This window comes from Periplaneta americana, chromosome 8 (genome assembly GCF_040183065.1).
Source record: "Periplaneta americana isolate PAMFEO1 chromosome 8, P.americana_PAMFEO1_priV1, whole genome shotgun sequence".
Lineage (NCBI taxonomy): Eukaryota > Metazoa > Arthropoda > Insecta > Blattodea > Blattidae > Periplaneta > Periplaneta americana.
Window position 1 is genome coordinate 110,417,616 of NC_091124.1, and position 22,266 is coordinate 110,439,881.

Sequence of the window (22,266 nt, forward strand, 5' to 3'; positions counted from 1 at the left end):
ATCTTCGGGTTCCTTAAAAGCCATTTGTAAGTAAGTAAGTAATAATAATAATAAATGCATTACATATTAATTGTCAACTTTCTAACAGCATAATTACAATATTTACTATATGTCATGGGTTAAGCAGAAGTTGCGCAACCTGACAGGTGTTCAACAAGCAATTCCATGAACTAGAACGTGATTTTTACATTTAAATTTGAATTTTGATGTTGTCTGATAGTCTCTGACATGGTGAAGGTGAGAGTTCCAGAGGTGAGGAATAGATACGCTGAAAGATGAGTAGAAGGATGTTCTGTGCAGAGGAGTAGAGAGAAGGTACATTTTACAGGTTCGAGGTATTGAAAGGTAAACAAAACGAGATGCTAGGTAAGAGGGTGTGGAGGTGTGGATGATTTTAAATAGTAATAAGAGAGAGTTGAAGACTCTTCTTACTTTAAGTGGACTCCAAGACAACAATTCTAGTGACGGTGTTACATGATCGAATTTTCTAATGTTACAAACGAAACGAACGCAGATATTGTGAACACGCTGTAGTCTATGGGCAAGATCAATATTTAGATTCGTTAATAGAAGTGGGGCATCACTAAAGTTTGTATCAGGTTCTTCTTAAGTCTGAGAGGTAAAACGTTGGTTAAGTGTCTAAGTGAATGAATTATGGAAAAAGTTTTCTTACATTTGTAGGTCACTTGACTTTGAAAATTTAAATTTGAATCTAAATATACCCCTAAATTTTTTACTGTCTTACTATATGTAATTGTGGTATTATTTATTTTTGTATTTGATACAGTGGCTAGATCTATTTTGTTTAATGCTCTTTGGTGGCCCATTATTATAATATGTGATTTGTCTGGATTTAGTCTGAGTCCAAATTTTTGTGCCCATCGAGCTACACATGCCAGATCTTCATTAATTCTGATCACAGAGTCATTGATTGTACAAGTTCGGTAATGAATGTAAAGTTGTAAGTCATCAGGGTATAGGTGGTGTTTAGAATATTTTAAGATCTTTGTTACGTCGTTTATGTAAAGCGTAAAAAGTAATGGCCCAAGAACCGAGCCCTGAGGAATTCCGGCCTTGACGGTACGCCAATTGGAAGAATGACCACCGGATGATACACATTGTTGGCGTTCGCGAAGGTAGGAATCGAACCAAGCAACAGGACTGTTAGAAAGATTGTAGTTTTTTGTTTACATAAAAGGAGATCCGTGTCAACTGTGTCGAAAGCTTTGCTGAAGTCTAATAATGTCAGTAGCGTTAGTTCTCCTCTGTCACTGGCTTCTCGAGTGTCTTCAATCACTTTTAAAAGGTAGTAGCAGTAGTATGTCCTGTTCGGAAACCAGACTGTAATCATCAAGTAGGCAATGCTCATTGAGGTAGTCAGTTAGTTGCTTATGTACTACGCGCTCCAGTGCTTTTGACAGAGCTGGCAAGATGTTAATTGGTCTATAGTCGTTTGGGGATTCAGGAATTTTATTTTTCGGGATAGGTCTAATGAGGGCTTGTTTCCAAAGTCGAGGATATGTAGAGGTTATGAGTGAGGCACTAAAAGTGTGGGTCAAGGTTGATAGTATTACGTCAATAATTTTCTGGAGCAGTTTTATTCCAATCCGATCTGATCCTTCAGCTTTGGTCGAAATACGCTTTATTGCCTTCTTTACGTCATCATGTGAGAGATACAGAAAGTGAAACTTTTCCCTCTCTGGTAGGATAATGCTGTTTAGTTCGTCAATTGTATGTTGTTTTGTTGTTTCGTTCACGCCCGTTGTTTGTGTCAAAACAAAGTGGTCATTCAGTGCGTCTACTGTGAATGGTGTCCCGTCTAAATGAGTCTTGCTGCGCCCTAAGCCTATTGTTCGTAAGTTCTTCCACAGGTCGGCTGAATCTGAGGCCGGTGTTATAAGTTCATGAAAAAAATCTCTGTTTTGCATTTCTTATTGCCTGAGTCGTTTTATTTCGTAACTGTCTATAATGTTGAAGATTTGCGTCAGTTTTATCATGTCTATACTTACGATGTGCCACGTCTCTAGAAGTCATTAGATTCAGTATAGTGAGTGCTTTAAATACCTTTGTGTGAAATGTACCTCATTAACCTAAGAAAAAATTAAAGCTAGTGTATTCATGGCCCACAAATCCGAAAATTTATTATGGCCAGGCAGTTCGAGAATACTATGACTAGAAATGTAATTGATGTGTGGAAAGCGTTCAGAAACTTATTTTTAATTTTCTTAGAAATAAAATAGACCCAAATTATGGTCACATAACTATGGTCACATAACTAGTGAAAGTGACGTTACAAAGTTTCAAACAGACTGGTTGCAACATGGGTGTCAAAGTACATTTCCATCGTCGTCGTCGTCGTCGTCGTCATCATCGTCATCATCATCAAGTGGAATTTCTACAGCCCCAGCCGCATCCCAGTCTTCGTCTCCAGAGAGCTCTATCTTGAACATCTCCAGGCCTCAATTTTCACTCCTCCATCATCCTTTCCACACTTTCTTCCACTGTGGCCGTGGTCTACCTCTTCTCCTTCTTTTACCCCGCAGTTGGTAATTGAATATCATATAATATGGTATCCTATAATGATCCATTCTAACCACCTGGCCATACCATAACTGCCTCCTCTCAATGATATGAATAATAGTGTTCTCTTTCTTCATACATTTCCTTCATTCCCATCTACATTATGTGCCTGATAATTCAGAATATTTTAGTGAGGAACAAGGTGAATATTTCACTAAGATATCATAAAATGGAAATGAGGCATCAAGGAAAGTAGAGTGTTAACATGATGTCTTATTGCTGACTGTTGAAAAGGGAATGCTCCCAACAACATTCGAAGAGGTAAAAAAGGAGGAAATTTGAAGTGCAATATTGAGGCAAAGTTATGAAAGTGATTGTTAATGGCTAATAGAAAATTATAGTCCAGTTTTTTCTGATAAAATGTACGTTGAAAGTTATACTTTCAGTGGCAAGTAAAATAAGAATTTTGTATTTGTGGCCCAAACACAGTCCCGTTGGGATCTGTGAATCAATATACTATGTTGAAATCTATTGTTATTATCCGAACAAGGGCAATAAGGTTTTCTTCCTTCCTTCTTGTCTTCCTCATTTTGCTTATTTCCCACCCTTTTTCTTCCAAAATTCCCTTATTTAAAGTACTTTCTATATTAGCGCCATTCTTTCAATTTCTGTTTTCTTGCATAGCTTCAATTTTTGTATTATTTAGTTTATTCATTATTTGTTATTCCTCTTACATTCTCCTCTCATCGAGGTTAATTTTTCTTTCTGAGGACTTACGTGAAGTCCAGTAGAGTATGTGGTTGGATCTCCACGTAAAGCAGCAAGATTTTTTACTTGTCAAGAGATGAGATGAAAATTCGTAGTCATGGCTTTCACTTAGAAGACATTATCACACTGCACATTTTTGTAATTCGAGATGCCCTTAGAACTTTATGAAAGTGAGGTTCAATTTAAAATAAATGGAAAACGAAACTTTCCATTTATTAGCCCGCGAGTCTCTTTTCCGGTGCAATGATTACAATGTTCATGGTTTCATTACGAAAGGCGTGTAAGCCAAGTCACCTTTAAACAAGAGAGTTCAACTACTCTGATTTATTTTGTTACTACTCTGTAATCCGCTTGACTTCCGAAAAGCAACAAAAGGACAATACTGCTGCAAAAGTTGAGTGAGTAAAAAGCAAGCAAGCAGCGGATACAGCCTGGATCGTGGGCGGTCTGACCCACTTGCGCCTCGTCCTCTGTGCAGAAGCATCCCGAGAATATGCATTTGGACTCCGGTTTCATATTATTATGTTATTGGGAAGACTCAGACATATCTCAGATATCCAACAACTTCCCATCGAATGCATTCTATCCCCTACATATTTGTAAGGATTATGGTGGCAAAACTCAAGGTTGGTTTGTTCTTTTATTTCGGTTTCCCATACAACATCGGCAGCAACAGTGGCAGGAGTAGTAGTAATAATAGTAATAGGCTAGTACTATTTTATTCAACGATGTTTTCAGTCTCAGACTTTATTCGGAGTCCAAATTCAATGTGTGTGAGAAATAGACAAAAAAAATTGCCTCGAGAACATCATGAACAGATTTCTTCTATGTGATGTAAATTTACGACACAGAATATAGAGTATTATTTTCTTTGTAAAGGAAGTCTTGTTAAGAATATTATCTCTCTTTATAATCTGTCGTCTTCTGTCGGATTAGAAATCGTTTATCTTGCCGAACTATATCACCCAGAACGACCCATTACCACTGTCGTATAACTTCTTACCTAATATCCAGAATGTGAGTTTGTTACCAATTCAGGACAGAAGTAGAAAATGTTATAAGCAGGCCTGGCTGTTTTGGCCCCGTGGACGTTAGCTTAATGGTACATTTACTATAGCATACTAGTGTTCGTCGCGTGGAATGAGTAGACGGTCATATAAGCAGAGACGTGTATGCACCGTCGACCTATCGGCTGTGTGCGAAAGAGTTCTTATTTGTGCACACTACACGTTGTTCCTGAAATAGATATTTTTAAGTGGGTTATTTTAAGACGCTTGATAAACTCAAATAGGTAGTCAAATGTAAGTTCAATATCCCTGTAAGAATAAATAACTTGAAATACGATTATTTCCATTTGCCTAACATTATGTAGCTGAATTTATATAATTACACATATCTATATTGACATATTGCCTAATATATTTTCATATATCTAGATATTTACAGAGCTACATCTTTAGATACCTACAAATTTAGAAATCAGCATGTGAATAATATAAATTACATTTTATATATATATATATAATTGATCTACAAATTAAGAGTGGAATTTCTTAAAATCCGTATGTACACACTTGTTAGAATTGGGTTACGACTGGAATTAGATGTTTTTCCCTAACCTTATATTCTATAAATGATTGTACCATGAAAGGTCTGTGTTTGTGTACTTACAGAACTACAAACATTAAGCATTTGAATAAGTCTTACAGTAGTTTTTTTTTTCTCGAAACGAAAACTTGTGAACATAAAGCATTTCGGAAATCGTCACCTCAAGTATTTGATACACGACAGGAAACTATATTGTATAACATATTTAGCTGTTCTTATATACCCACTGAATATGAGTTTTACTCATTGGAGCATACTGAATATATATATATGTATATATATGTATATATATATATGTATATATATATATATATATATATATATATATATACATATATATATAGAGGAGCCGAGGGCAAAGTGGAAGGGGAGGGCAAAGTGGAAAATCGTTGTTATGCTCTTACAACAACAGAGAGCACCACTATTCAGTATAATATTCAAAGCTTATGGTAGTATGTATATTTCAACTTAGTCCCACAGCGCTAGTATCGCTGTACATGGTGGAATTGTCATTGCAATGAAACGAGCTGCAAGAAATTATTTGTTTATGGTAAGTAATCTGTAGGCATCCGTCATATATATAACATTTGATTTTATTATTAATTTTTAAAGCACAGTTACAAGTGTTGGGAAGAAGTTGTGATGGCTAATTATTTGTCTAAAGATTAATTTGGCAAGATACAACCACATCTAATCTACAACCCACGTGGAGGGCAAAGTGGAAACTGAAAGAGTGAACTTTCCACTTTGCCCATTTAGTTTGGAATTCACTCATACAGTCTGGATTTCCTCCTAATATGCAATTGCAAGATAGTTAATGCATTTGGCTTATAGTTTACGTTTTTTTCCTGTTCTACGGAGGAGGGAACCGAAGGCTTACACTGCTGCCTGAGGCTTATTATGCTTACCACTCCTACTCTGTGAATGATTGGGTAGCCGAACAGCCGTATTGTAAAAATACAGCACACTGCACCATGAACTGAACCCGGGATATGCTATCAATAATGATGATATCACTGATATGTGAATTAATGATGGCGAAATGAGTCTGAGGTCCAACGCCGAAAATTACCCAGCAATCCTGCTTCAATTGGTGCTCCGAATCTGGATGGATCAATGCAAATAATTTTTTGCATTGGTTGAAACGTTTGCAGAAATTGTCAGACCTAACAAAGAAAAGCCAGTGTTGTTGATTCTTGACGATCATACTTCTCACCAGTCATTGCAAGCTCTTGAATTCGCTTCAGAAATTGGGATCATAATCTTGTCAGTTCCTTCACATACAACACACAATCTGCAGCCTGTCGATGTTGCAGTTCACAAGCCATTCAAGACGCATTTTGAAGTTGCAGTATACAAATTCCAGAAGAACTATCCAGGAAGACACATCGGTGAATATGATGTGGCAGGTCTGATCCATGAGGACTTTGAGAAATCGTTCGTGCTTCCGAATAACACAAGCGGGTTCTCAAGGAATAATTTTCCCATTTGGACGCGACATATTCACAGAAGACGATTTTGCTCCATCTTCTGTCTATTATTGCCAGTACAGCCTAGTAGTTCCATTGATAAGCTATTCTTTTCGAAGATAGGTGTCCCAGTGAAGAAGGAGAATACACAGATAGATGCCTTTCAACCCAGTAAAGTGTGGAACATCGAATGTGCAGCCTCATGTGACATCAGAAGATATTGATCCACTCCCCAAAGTAAGCCTAGGCGTACTGCTTCAGACTGGTGAAACAAACCGAAAACGACGTTGTCAGAAAACTGAAATACTGACATTTCCATTTAAGAAGGCAGTCCGCGAGAAGCAGATGGGAAACCTGGCTGCAAAGGAGTTAAAACGAAGGCCGGTAAGGCGATGCCGCCAGTACACTAAACCACAAGCCTAGGTAGCAAGATGTTTTCTGTTTGGGCTGTGAAGAGCAATATTCAGACCCACCATCGGAAGACTAGATCCTGTGTTGTAAATGCAAAGACTGGGCTCATTAACTTTGTGCTGATATTAATCTCCAGACTATGTAGGCTAGCCTATGTGACAACTGCAGTGCTTGAAAATGTTTTAAATATGGACAATTATTTTATGTTTTGCATATCTTAAACAATATTTTCATTTATATAGTGTGTTATGTAATTTCCACTTTGCCCTCTTCGAGTTTCAACTATGCCCTCTTGGTGAGTGTAAAGTGGAAAATTAAAGGGTCCTTTTATTTTTCTAATTATTTTGTTATCTTCATTCATTATAAGATTTTTTTCGTGTTTAAATGTTGACAGATGTATAACGTTTATTTTGTGTATAAAAACTTTGTGATACAAGTAAACACAAAGACAGGATTAGATGATATTAAAATCCATTCCACTTTGCCCTAACCTCTCCTACATGAACTACCCTGGGATAACGTTTCTGTAATTCCTTACTTGTCTCCGACATGTAAGGAGTGCCATCGGTCACAAACAGAAAGACGTGGTCGCGCTTATTTTCAACAGCCCACAGAAACACAAAGATGCTTCTAAAATATTTACCACTGTGAATGTTCGACATGTCTGAACTCCGCAGAATGTAATAAATATATCTTCCCTGGTTCGTTAGAAAGGAATGTCGCGACAATTTACCTATAAAGATCCCAGCTGCATCTACAGTTTCGTCTAGGGAGATCCAAATTTTCTCTGCTAAATTGTTCGTAGGCCTGTGTTCTTAAGAACGTAATCATAGTAAAAAGGAAATAATCCTGACTTATTGTAGTTCGGTATGGAATCCTTCTTCCTGTGCATTTATCTATGCGGTTCTGGATAATTGGCCACAGAAAATTGGTAACTGGAACAATTGGCCACAGAAAATTGTCAATAGGGACAATTAGCCACAGATAGACAATTCGCCACAAATAGACAATTTGCCACAGATAGACAATTTGCCACACTGAGGTACAAAGATAAATCCATGAGTTCCAGAAGCTCTATATTGTGCGAATGGATACAGAGATTAATAAATGTAAATTCCACTAAGTATGTGAGTTGCTATGTACGCTACAGATCTCAAGTACCGGATGACGGTGCCTTCTACCTAGTACCGCGGGTATTCTTCAACTATATGTGATATTCGTCTGTCCATATCGATGTACTTCCGCTTCTTTTTGGCAGGAGAATTACCACCTTCCAATCTCTCTATGCAACTGTCCAATTCTTCCACTTCCAACTGCAGTTGCTCCAGCACGTGATACAAGGAAGGATGCGTTTTCCCCAATAACAGGTTCAACCTCCTGTGCCAAGCTTCGCATGTATTAGTAGTTCTTGGCAGATGTTCAATGACACGATCGTAGCAGTTCGAAGTATCAGGTTATTATCCAAAAAATGGGACCGTAACAATTTATTTAAATGTGAATTAGTGGCAAACATGATAACTTTCACGTTGTCCTCCGGTTCAAAATACAACAACCACCTTTCTCCTTTTACGGTCTTAGTGTATCTGTCGGCTATAACGTTCAGTTCGTCAATATTCCTTGGTTCAGGTGATAGGTGCAGCTTCCTGGCACGGCGCTCAGTTTTTTTAATAGATGATTTCTTCGGTAGATTCACATTGGCTTCGCTTGCAATAGGCTGTAACTCATTTTGAACAATGACAGACGTTGGTTCTCGGGAAGTCCTCGCTCTTGCCTTCATGTTCTCTACACATTGCTTTGCCTTTAATCCTTCCCCAGTCTGCAGAATGATTCTTGTGTTCAGACGGTTCTTTGACGACTCTGCTTCCATCTTCTGATAGCGTGACTTTTGCATTATACCCTCCACGCATGTCACAGCGCCAAACAACTCCATTCTTATTTTCTCTAAGTCTCGTGTACATGTAGCCAAGATATGTTAATTTGTCAGAGCCTCTTTCTGATTATTTGAAGCGAATTTCTTCCGTCATAGTTCCGAATTAGTTTACAGCTTCTGGATTTGTCTTGTGTTACCATAGAAATGTATTATAAATTGTTGCGAATTTGAGTGTTCCCTTGAATTTTAATGTGTGGCTAATTTTATTGTCTTTGATACGAATTTCAATTATGTGGCGAATTCTCTTTGATACGAATTTCAATTCAATGTGGCGAGTTGCCTCTGTGGCCAATTTTCTGTGGCATGTTTTCCCCAACCCTTATCTAGGAATTTTATAAATTGTTTGTAGCCTATCTACGCACACTATCATTTTGCACAACTCTCTGAAAAATTAAACTTGTATTGTATATATAGTATTGGTATTACAATGGACATATACAGGGTGGAAGTGAACTAACCTTGCAGATTGAAAGGGACGATAGGGTACACTTATATCAATATAAAACCCGTATTAAATTTCGTGATTAAATACATGGTTAATATGAAAATTAAGTTTGCAGTTTCAGCAATGTCGCCGTTATCACACTCTACTCGTGATAAAGTAGGAACAGGAGAACTAACTCGGTGTGTCTCGGTAGGTTAGCTGCTCTCTGTCTCGGCGTTGCCACTTTCTCGCATTGTGCTGTAGCTTGATATTAGAAGTTTTTAAAATTAAATTTTTCAACTTAAAATCATTATTAGATTTCCTATCGATATGGACAAAAATCACGATCCTACTCGCAATAATTACCGAATAAGAGGTTGTTAAATATTTGGGAGAAAAAAAGAACATGTTTCTATGAAAAACCTATGAACTTTCCACAAATATGATATTGCAGTTTTTTGTTACATATAACATGGGCTATTCGCTCTGAAAATCTGCAAGGCTATTTCACTTTTAGTCTGTATATTTGCGTTTTCGTCCACTTGTAACAGAACGACAAACCTTCTTGCTTACTGTCCAATTCCTTCACAATATTTTATTTAATATTTATTTGTTGGAGCATATTGTTTCCGCTGTATGTGCTGAATAACTGAACTCCCGGTACCTTCATATAACGCCGCCACCTTAAGATCACTGTAATCGGTGATTGTCTTATGCTGAGTGTAAACAGGGACTGCATGATGTAGACCAATAGTTATATATTAGGGTTCCCAAACCGCCAGTCCTAGTCATAAGCAATAATTACCGTTGAATCATACTCGACGTCGCCCCACTGCGACGCTACTGGCCTCACAAGGCGTTTCAGACGCCGGGAATCCTAGTCAACCACTTTTACGTATGACCCCGATCGATTGCACAACCCAAAGGGTAGTTTGCATCAAAATTCATTATGTGCATGTTTCGTACGCCGCATAGTAGTCAGAAGAAAACTGTTTGACGCGAAAAATTAAAAGAACAACTTTGAATTTGTTACAACTACGTCGTCAGATGTTTTACGAGTGTTAATACAAATATTAACTTGTTTTTTTAGTACTAGCACATATGTCTGTATATTTTAACAAATAAATGAAAATATTCCCCTGTTTTGTGGTAATGTTTTTATGTGTAAAATTTAGCATGAATTCATATCAATGAACTGAATTACTTTTTCTTTCACAATTTATTCCTAATAACAATAATATATTCTCCGTTCTTGTTACCTGAGATAGTAATATATTGAAAGGAGATTCAAAAAGAATTTTAAAAGTTGTACATAAATTGTAAACGTTACAAAAGATACGTTACATTGCATTAATTATGGTGACATGTATTTACTTAGCCAATGCCTTCTCGATCTAGATGCAGGTTGTGTGACGTCACTCGAAGAGTTGGGCTTTTCTATTTGAGTATACGGAGCTGAGTGAAATATATTACTTTATTGCGTGTCGGTGCTCAATTTTACTTAGTGTAATGTGTGTAAGACGCGTTCACTTCTTACTGCATAACATATTGCAGAAATAATAATTACATAACTGTGTTATTTTAATGTGAACGGAGTTTTCCATGTTAACATAACCTGTTTGCATTAACATTTTAAGTTTGGAATGGAAGCTATTTTGAGATTTAATAAAGAAGAATTATTTATATTGTGATTTTAATTTAGCATATCTATCTTCCTTACTTGCAGATAGAAAATTTACCACAGTCCCTCCTATGAAATTAGTGTACGTACGGTTGTGTGTTACTTCCACTGGTAGGTTAGATAAATACAATACGATACAACCCAGTATAGTAGGGATTAAATTAATACAATTACATTTTTATTCAATGTAATGTGTGCATAAGTTCCATTTATATGTTGCATAATGTGGCAGGAATAATTATAAAACTGTGCTATTTTTATGTGAAGAGAATTTATTCACCATGTTAACACAACCTATTTGCGTTAACATTTTAAGTTGAGAACGAAACCTGTTTTGAGATTTAATAAAGAAGAATATACTTAGGATAAACTTCAGAACACGGTTACCGTCCTTACTTGTAGGTAGAAAATGTCCCACAGTCCCTCCTATGAAATGTACAGTTTCCCTGAAAAAGGATGAGACGATTGAATATTCCTAAGTCTCAGATGTGAGACACTGCGCATGATCGAAGACCAGAGCACTGATACACAAGATAACGAATATTGAGTTACTTAAATTCAGACTATTTGGTTTGTTACTAGCATCGTTCCGAAATTCACTTCAAAAACTGCAAAAAATATGATAATATTACGCAAATGAAAGATAAATATATACATAAATCGTGTAGTTAAATCGACAATGGACCTTCATGACTAGATCGACACTCCACACAGAAAGGAAAGCTTTCATGTCGTTTCAATAGCTCAGACGGTAAGACTTTTGCGTGTTGTGTAGAAGAGTGCGAGTTCGATTCTTAGTCTATACAACGATTTTTTTTGTCTAAATAACGTTGAAATAGAGTTTTACAAAGTCCTGAGATTAAGTGTTAATGATCGCAAACAATACAAAATTACAAATTATAATATTATAAACGTTAATCTAATGAATACATTTATACACACACACATATACAATGTAAATGCATATATATAAAAAAACTAACAATTAAAATGAAATTATAAAAATATATATAATAATAGACTAACTTTTACAAAGGTTTAGAGTCCTTAGGCTATGTAATTTGTTGAGTAATTATTACAATATTTTATTAATAGCTTTCCCTTATGTGTAAGAAATGCTCTCGCACAAAACAATTTTTGTTAAAAGTATGGCTTTAGATTATTTCATTCTCACACCTTCAGTTAATTTTAACTATTTTATCTACGTGTTTGCAATACTGTTTAATTTAGTAAGCTTTCAATTTTATTCATGTTATGATTGAATGGAAAAGCAATGTTGCAGTTATTGACTAATTACATATATTAATACTAATTATTAAATGCATCTGTTAAGTAACCAATTGCAGTATCTTTTGCAAAATCTTGAATGTTTAAGTTGTCAATAATCTTTCTGTACTATATCCTATAATACGTTAAAAGAATTTGCAATAGATTTGGGATACTCTACTTTATAATCATTGGTTTTATTGAAAAAATATTTTCTTTCTTAGGATATCTACAAGTTTAAATTTAATAATACTCCGAATAGATTTAATTGCATTATCTGAATTTTATAGTTTTCTATTCAAATATATTCTATTTCCCTCTTTCATAATTTTTGATAAATCACACTGTACTCCTTGCAGTATTTAAGAACATGAGGATCATTACATTGCAACTCATTACATATAGATTCTTCTTTTTAATACATGAGATTTTGAAGTCCCACCGTTATCTACATGTTTTTACTTTTGAATTTTTTCACAACATTGAGTGGAGAAAATCCACTGCAGTGATTATGAAATTAAGTGAAAAATGCAATACATTAACTCTTAATATCAGTAGTACCAGTATCATATACGTTTTTCCAAGATTCATTTTGTAGACATAAATGTAAATAATCATTAGATACAACATTTGCGATCCTTTCTTAATTTTTAAATTAATATTTTGAAATTGTTCAGTGACATTGGAGACACTTAGGATTTGTTTATCATGTTCAGGCAAGCCATTGATTATAGGTTCTGTCGAATAGGAATTCAGTCTAATTCTGTGTACAAAACATTTATCAATGGCTGTGCTACTTCAGCTTAGATTTAATTTGATTAGTTTCGCAATAGTTGGACTTCCTGTTATTTAGATATTTAATTTAGGGTTGATTTATTAACTCTTACTATGCAAGATGCCTCTTATTTCAATAATTCTATATCACGTTAAATAGTCATTGTCTACACTAAAGTATTATCGTCATCCCTCATTTCTCATCGTAATGGCGAACCGACGTGACATGAGACAGCGAGTTATAGCTCTAGTTGAGGCTGGATATGGGGCTAGATCTGCTGGCCGTTTGGTCGGTGTTCCTGGAAGTACAGCCGCGAGGTGTGTTATCGTTACCAAAATTTAGGGGAGGTCGAAAATCGCCCTATTCCTGGGCGTCCGCGGATTTCCTCATTGGAAGAGGATGCTCTCTTATTCGAGACAGTTCGACAGGACCCCTTTCTGACTGCTAACGAAATAAGAGCAGTATCTAACTTTCCCGGCTCTTCACAGACTGTGATCAGCAGGTTGAGGAACCGCGGTATTAGGAGCCGGAGGGCTGCGCAAATGGAAATATTGGGGGAAGCACAATCTGTCGACCGTCTTGCCTTCGCTACCAATCGAGTGGATTTCGATTGGAGAAATGTAATTTTCTCCGACGAAACAACCTTCTCGAGTGATTACGAAGGTCCTGTCCGTGTCTATCGTGAGGATGGTCTCCGACATGACCAGCGCTTTGTGCACCGACGTGAAAGATCGGGGCGCTTTAGCATATCGTGTTGGGGGTGGATGTCTTACGATGGACCTGGCGTTATAGAAGCATCTATGGCCGGTTTAATGCGGGAACTTACGAGCACATTATGGAAAATATATTCCTTCCCTCCGCCCGAGAACGTTTTCCCGAAGGAGCATTGCTCTTCCAGCAGGATAGCCATCCCGTGCACTATGCTGCAAGCATTCAAAGATGGTTTCAAAGGAGACCCGAGATCGAAATCATTAATTGGCCTCCGAAGTCACCTGATTTGAATGTCATCGAAAATTTATGGGTGGAATTGAAAAAGAGAAGGATAGTCCCTATGCCCACCGACGCCCTCGAAATCGAGACGAATTGTGGGATCAAGTTGTTGACACCTGGGAAGATCTCGCCGGGGATCAGAACTTATTTCACAATCTCGTGACATCCATGCCGGATCGACTTAGATCTGTAATAGAAGCTGATGGCATGTGGACAAGATTTTAAGTTAACAGGTGTTTTTTTGTTTCTTATGATTTTTGTTTGGGGAAGAATACTTTTAACTTCCAAGTAAGTTTAATTTTTTTTGACGAGGTTCAGCCAACTTGTAATACCCAGAAATTGGGCATAAATTATGCCATATTTTTCGACAAATTAGACAGTCGAGGAACTCTGAACAAATTAATTACACCTCAATAAAGAAAAGTTTTACCCGGGATCGAACACGAGACTTTTCGGTTATACAGCGGAACCAACACGCTACTATATGAGCTACCGAGACAAGACAGTGACAGCAGCAGTCCAGAATGTAGATCCCTTAGCAGGCATTTGCCATTCGGTACAGTGAAGCAATGATATTTTGTGACTCGAGCTATGTTGTGAAATCCTGGCCTTAAATGGCAGTCTTCTTCGTGATCCTTATTCTGGTCCTCGTCCTTGTTGTGGTCCTTGTAACAATTCTTGTACTATTTCTCATGTTATGTATCGTTACGTCGATATCGTGTGAACCGCGCTGTAGAACTTTAACTTCCGACGACCAAGAATCGTCTCATTCTTTTTAAGGGTAACTGTACATACGGTTATATTACTAGCGCTGAGGTATAGTTACGGTAATTTCTGAACTGAAAACAGTTGAATTTATTTTTTGTGGAGATGCATTTGATCCTATAAGCAAGACATGATAAAAGCCTCAACGAACCGAGCTAATTAGTATTTGCAAGGTGTATGAATACGAAGGGAACTACCTCAGCGCTAGTTTAGCCCTAGTAACATATTAAACTAATCAGACTTCTGAGTGGAGTACTGTATGAAACGAATAAATAGAATTGAAGTGTAGACAAATTGCATTTACAAGTGATGCGTAACGTTATGCTTAATTATCATGCATAATTGCGAATATAGAATAAGGCTAGTACTGATAGAATAAACACATACACACATTATATATTATATATTATATATATATATATATTATATATATATAATTTGAAATGGTAATGGAAATTACGGGAAAACGGCTAAACGGATTTGAATAAATGACCCCTCATTTTGAAGCTTGGAACCCATAGTTTTTCAGAAAAATAGTCATTTTTAATGCAATGTCAATTTTCCAATATCATTTTCCTATTTTCCAAAATCCATCTGTCGTCAGTTTTGAGAAATAGGTAATGGACCTTTCAGAATAATAGAAAACAAAACACAAACACACTACTATACACAATTGCCAATATGTCGATCTTCATTTGTGTAACTTTTTCTGAACGTGTCTGTAATATTGGTGATTAAAAACTTCAGGATTTACTAAAAACAAGATTCTCTGGTGTGGAATTTTCTGAGTACAGCTGTCTGTGTATTGGATATTAAAAACTACAAAACTTAACAACGTTTGATGACATTATTACCATTAAAAATGAAATATTATTATAGTGAATCGCATGATGTATTTGTCACCAATTATACAGATTAATGCATTATTGATGATATGAAAGTGAACCCTTTTGGGGTTATTTAAATAGGAGTAGAAAATATCTGAAGTTAGATCTTCATTTCTATAATATTTATTGAGTGACGGCTATATAGAAGTCTATACAAAACTTACGTAAGATAACAATATCGTTATTAAAGTGAAATATTTTCATAGTTAAAATCAAGTGGTATGGACCTTTTCCATATATTTAATGGCGGTAAGGTGTAGATATTTAAAGCTGAAAGTTGGAATTTATAAAACAGTTATGCTACCGGTTGTTCTTTATGGTTGTGAAACTTGTATTTTCACTTTGAGAGAGGAACAGAGATTAAGGGTGTTCGAAAATAAAATGCTTAGGAAAATATTTGGGGCTAAGAGGGATGAAGTCATAGGGGAATGGAGAAAGTTACACCATGTAGAAATACACGCATTGTATTCTTCACCTAACATAATTAGGAACATTAAATCCAGACATTTGAGATGGCAGCGCTTGTAGCACGAATGGGTTAATCTAGAAATGGTATAGAGTGTTAGTTGGAAGAGCTGAAGGGAAAAGACCTTGAGGGAGGCAGACGTAGATGGGAGGATAATATTAAAATCGATTTGAGAGAGGTGGGATATGATGGTAGAGACTGAATCAATCTTGCTTGAAGATGTAATAGTAATAGTATAGGTTCAATAAAAAGTATTTAGCATACAGAAAACGATTCAGAGGGGTGTGTTTCTTTATTATGGAAGCAAGTAACTTCCAAAATGTCTGGTATTCTTCATTGTCAATAAATTTGAAAAGTTTTAATTTGAATTGTATTGAACTTAGCTTACAGCATTTGCTGGACAAGCCACTAATAACCTATAATTTCAACACCTCAAAATATGCCTGCGATGCAACTGAAAATTGTTGAAACGTGCATAAATGAATGTGCAAGAATTACGTAATGAAGCATGCGTGCTTTATTTTAATTAATTCCAATCTAGATACTGTAACAGTAATGAAAACTATAAGGTATAATTTTTCGTAATATACTATATGTATCTCGTGTTTATTTGAAATTCTGTATATTATCAAACGTCATATTATTTATAATGTAGGTTATTCACAAATAAAAAGGGCGCAATAATTTAAATTTAATAAAACAAATACGGTAAACTAACAATAATGGATTAGACAAGAGTAACATCAGTAACGCTGCACTTAGGCCTAATCACAACTTACTTTACATGCCAGTCAATGTTTCACTTTCACGTGTATATTATTTATTACACATATTTACTGTTTATAACATCAAAAATTCACTTAACCACATAAAGGGCACAATATTTAATCGAAATAAAGGCAGATATTACACATACGAACTTTGCCTGCAACAACGTAATTTTCACACCAAAAATACACTGGTCAAAAAAAGTTAAGCATATTTGCAGTTTACCCAATAATACCTGACATTTATGTTTCTTTTGGTTTTATGTGGCACGTATTATGTTTACCAATTCAAACTCTTTCATTTGTTTTATTCTGCATCACTAGGTAACGTCCAAATCACGGCTAGTAAACAAAGCCTGTAATTCGAGCAAAGTTCAATCAGTGCCGTTTTGCTTCATAGTGCAGTGCAATGGCTCGGAACACCCTTACAATGGCAGACCGCATCAAAATCATCACTTTGATGGAACAAAACATGAGACAAGTTGATGTTGCTAACATCCTTCATGTGAATCAGAGTATTGTCTCCAGACTGTGGAGAAAGTTCCAGGAAACACAGTCAATAGCAGATCGACCTCGCGAGGGCCGTCCACGCAAAACAACACCAGGTCAGGACCGGTATGTAAGGTTATCTGCACGTAGCAACCCTATAGCCTCAGCTACAACTCTGCGCCATGACCTGCGCGAAGCCACTGGTGTTGTTGTAAGTAGCCAAACTGTGCGCAATAGACTTCAAGACATAGGGTTGTATGCTCGAAGACCACTCAAGACTCCAGCACTCCGTCCACATCACAGGGGTGCTCGTGCAAGATGGGCTAGAGCACATGAGAATTGGACACGAGACCAATGGACCAGAACTTTATTCTCAGACGAAGTGAGAATGGGCCTACACCCTGACAACAACTCTATTCGCGTATGGAGACGAACAGGGGAACGAAATCATCCCTCAATGACAGTGGAACGTCACCAACAGTTCGGTGGTTCAATCTTGTTTTGGGCAGGTGTCATGTTTGGCCGCCGCACATCAGTGGTTTCAATAGAGGGAAACATGACTGCTGCCGTGTATGAGAACAACATCCTCCAACCCATGGTAAGTGGTTTTGCAGAGACTGTAGGAGAAGGGTTCACTCTACAGGACGATAATGCTCGGCCTCATCGTGCTCATAGTGTGCAGCGGTATCTGGTAGAACATGGGATCCGAAGAATGGATTGGCCAGCATGCTCACCGGATATGAACTGCATAGAGCATGCATGGAGCTGAAAGCACCATTTACTTTTCTTTGATGATGTACGAATTTCAACTTCCCTTATCTTTTCCGTTTCCAAACAATGCAACTTTTTCGTTTCATATTGAGTCCATTGTTAACAAATAGTGTATTGCTACTTTTAAGTTTATTCTGTGGAACCAAGAAACCCAATTATAATTTATCTATTTTATTTTAATTAATAAAAACCGTTATATGCCTAATTATGCTAAACTTTTTTGACCAGTGTAATATTACACCTTAAATTGCAAATGAATTATGTATCAAGTGTCTCACAATCTCTGTTTCAAATTTTACTGATGCAATTACACTGCATTTCAGAGAAATATATGTTATTCTTCATGCACTCTAACTAATTCATATGGTTGAAAGGCCGCCCTTCGCGATCAGCTGTTAAGAGAGTCACGTGGTCTGCCTTACGGCATGTATTAGATCACGATGGCAGTGACTTAGCGCGACGAGTAACTTATTCGCTTTGAAATGTAAATTACTTTAAAATAGTTTGTAAGAGGGTCTTAGGCTATCAATTTTAGATTTACATAGGAATAATAAGGATGTAATATTGTTTACGAGTATTTTGTTTTTAAGTGTTGTAACAGTATAGCGCGCTGTGCCAGTGAAGGTATAGTTTATAGTGGTAGTAGCCAAAGTTTTTGAGCAGTGAAAAGTTTGTAGTGTTAGAGAAATGTGTTCTATAGTATCAGTGACATGTGTCATAGTGCCAGTGCAGTGAGTGAGATGAGAGTGGACTGAAATTAGTGAAAGAGTATCACTAAAAAATATACATGTAAATATATGCATATTCATATTCATATTCATATTCATATTCATATTCATATTTATTGTCATCAAACGTCTTTCAGGTAATGGATTCCCTCACATTTCTGCATACGATCCACCACTACCTTGCTTACGTTCCATCCTATATCCTTTACACTTCTCTTATCTATGACTCCCCCCATTTTACCAAATATCTAGAGTTTAACCCTGCTTCTGCCTATCTCTTCTTTCTGATTTACAGTATTTACAACTCCTGATATTCTATCTCTTCCCTCAATCTAATTTCCAAATACTATGCCCTACTGTCCACCTTACTCCTATATAGTAGCATTCGCTTCTACATCTATTCCTCCATCTCTACTACTATCATTATCATCTTTCATTACTGTTATCCCTACTTTTATGTTTAACGTTCAAACCTTTTTATCTCTGACTAGTACTTACTAATATTTCTACTATCTCATCTACTTTATCTTATTATACTGTATTATTTGTCTCAATTATTCTTGCAATGTTCTAATGTTTGTGCTACCACCTTGCAATTTCTTGATCGATTCACTTGTCACTTTTTCACTTTATTGGATAACTTTTACGGTACACTCTCACTACTTGCACATACTCTCTCCTACTCTTATTAGTCTCGCTACCATTTTGCTTTTCATCTCTCTAATTTACTCTATTCATCTTCTATTAACACTTCATTTTTGATCCTCTATATTATTCGCAGTTCCACTTCAGTTTACTTATTGATCTAATAAATTTTTGACCGCATCTACTGCCTCAGACTGTCAGAACTTTCCTCTAGTTCACTTTTACACTTCACTCGTCTTAGTTTGCACTTCCTTGTATCTTTAACTATCAAATAACTCGCTGAATTGTTATATAAGTTTAATCTATTTTTTCGCACATCATTTTTAGTTCCCTCTCAAAAACCTCCACGATTGCTGGACTTCGACCCTCTGCACTCTCGTTGTCAGTTGTATTCTCGATTTCTTTCTTCTCTTCCCCGCAGTCACTTTCGTAACTTGCACTCGGACCTGCACTCGCAAAGACTCCTTTCCTTATACTCTCCGTATTCCCCTTCGATGATTCTCCTATTATTCCGAACCCTGGATTCCTCTCCTTCTCTTTCCTTCTTCTTACCTCTATTATCCGCTCACTTGATTCATAGCCATCAGTAGGTCCCCCTTCTTCACTAGACTCATTCATCATTACACAACTTAAACCTTTCTTTATCTTATCATTCGCATATTTCTTTACCGCCGTAGCCTTTATGCCACTCTTCTTAGAAGTGTACATCTCCCTGTCTGCTAGCTTGATAGAATTATGCTTGGTGATCCGTTTTTTGCTCCCTGGTTCAATGTCTTCTTTCTGCGTGTGTCGCCTTCTTACTCCGACTTCTGATTCATCATTTTCCGCCGCATGCTTCTCGTATTCTACATTAGCTCCAATGTTCTCTTTCGAAGTCGGTTGCTCTGTTCGCTTGATTTCCGTCTCTACTCCTGCTTTCGATTCCCGCTGCGCATGTTTATTAGTCTGCCTCTGATGTTTCTCTGCCACGTTATTTAATCCAAATTCCGGATGATTTATGTTCTTCTCACAAAACTCCAGGTCATAGTATCTCCCGTTGACTTTCAGTTTGTCTTCATATATCTTAGCAAAATGTCCCTTATTTCTAGCAGCTTTCATGAACGGTATCAGTGATTTGCGTCTTCTTCTTGTTTCATAGTTTACGTCTTTTTCAACCCTTATTTTCGTCATTCTTAATTTTCTTAAGTTCCTTAAGATAATATCTCTTGTTCTCATGCTTACGAATGATATTAAAATAGGTCTAAATCTTCCTTTCCCAATTCTATAAGTCTGTTCAATATGGCCCACTCTCACATCGATACCAAAAATCTTACCGCACACGTTACTTACAGTCTCATATGTATCCATTTCAAATTCATGACCCTCTTCTTCCACCCCGAAGAATATTAAATTCTTCTTTCTTTGCTTATCTTCATAATATTTGATTTTCTCTTTCATTTGCTAATTATCCCGTACCAGATAATCAATCTTCGCACTGATGTTATCTATTCTGCACTTCAAACTTTCTGATGCTATATCCACTTGTTTCTTCGAGTTTCCTGTACTGTTCTGCATTTGTAGTCCTCCATTTCTAGCTTCATTTCTCCACTTCTTTATCACTTCTCGTTGTAGCACTTTATCCATTTTCTATTGTACCTTCTGCTCTATCACTCGCTCATAGGTCAATGCCTCTCTACGCTGTTCAGTCTCCGCTCCTTCAGCACACGTCCTTACTCGGCTAAAACTCGCTGATGACTGATATATGCATATTATGTCATAGGCTATATATATGTAATATATGTATACATAATGTACGTTGTAATGACAAATTAGGTTTTCTTTAATTAATTAGGTTATTTTAAAATACTATTATTAATTGTAATTGTTGTGTGCAATTAAGTTACCACTGCCACATACATACATACATACATACATACATACATACATACATACATACATACATACATACATACATACATACATACATACATACATACATACATACTGTACACACGAGTACATACATACACACATACATCATGAAATCGTTTAAAAAAAGTGAATTAGTTTAATTTATTTTTCGTCCATAATAAAATAAAATACTGTAATATAAAAGGGAAGGCAGAAAAAAGGAAAGTTTGGAGTATTCTGCGTTTGCAGTGAAAGACCTCCCTGGGCAGAATGCTATGTATGAATGAATGAGTGAATAGATCTATAGTAAACGTGCAAATTGTCTATTTGAAACGTTTATGAGTTAGAGACACTTTATTATAACAATTAAAATACTCGAACTAAATATGTCATTTTATGAACCTTCAAATTCGAGATATTAATTGAAATATTTCGTATTAATTTCGAGATGTAAGTCAGCTGTATAATATCTACATGTTTCATTCAGTACCTTATTTCACTAAGGACTGTTGTCACAATAATTATGAGGTTTTCAGGAAAGGCATAAGACGAAATGAAAATGATTGTTTAGAATTTTTTGTTATTATATTGTATGTTAAATTTACAAGAGAATTAAAACAAGAAACTCGATGTTCTTATTATATTTTGAAAAATTAACATTTTTGTTGGATATCCGCTCTTTGCTTCCTTTTTTATTACTGCGCGGTTATCCTTCACCGCCTTTTCTTAATATAGTTGCAACTCAATATAAAATGAAATTCGCGGAAGACACTTGCACATACACAAGATGTTTCAATACGGTGCACTATTGGTTTGGCTTGACTTTGTCATGCTTTGGCCCCTTGTACGCTATACATATGTCATGTTTCTCCAAATGCAATAGATGGTGTGGATGGTATTCGTGAATCCGACGCTGAAAAGAGGGCCATCATGTCTCAGGCATCGATAGCGCCGGGTCCCATTTCGCGGACGAATAGTCCTGATAAGCCCAGAGGCTCTTCCCAAGTCCTTCGTGA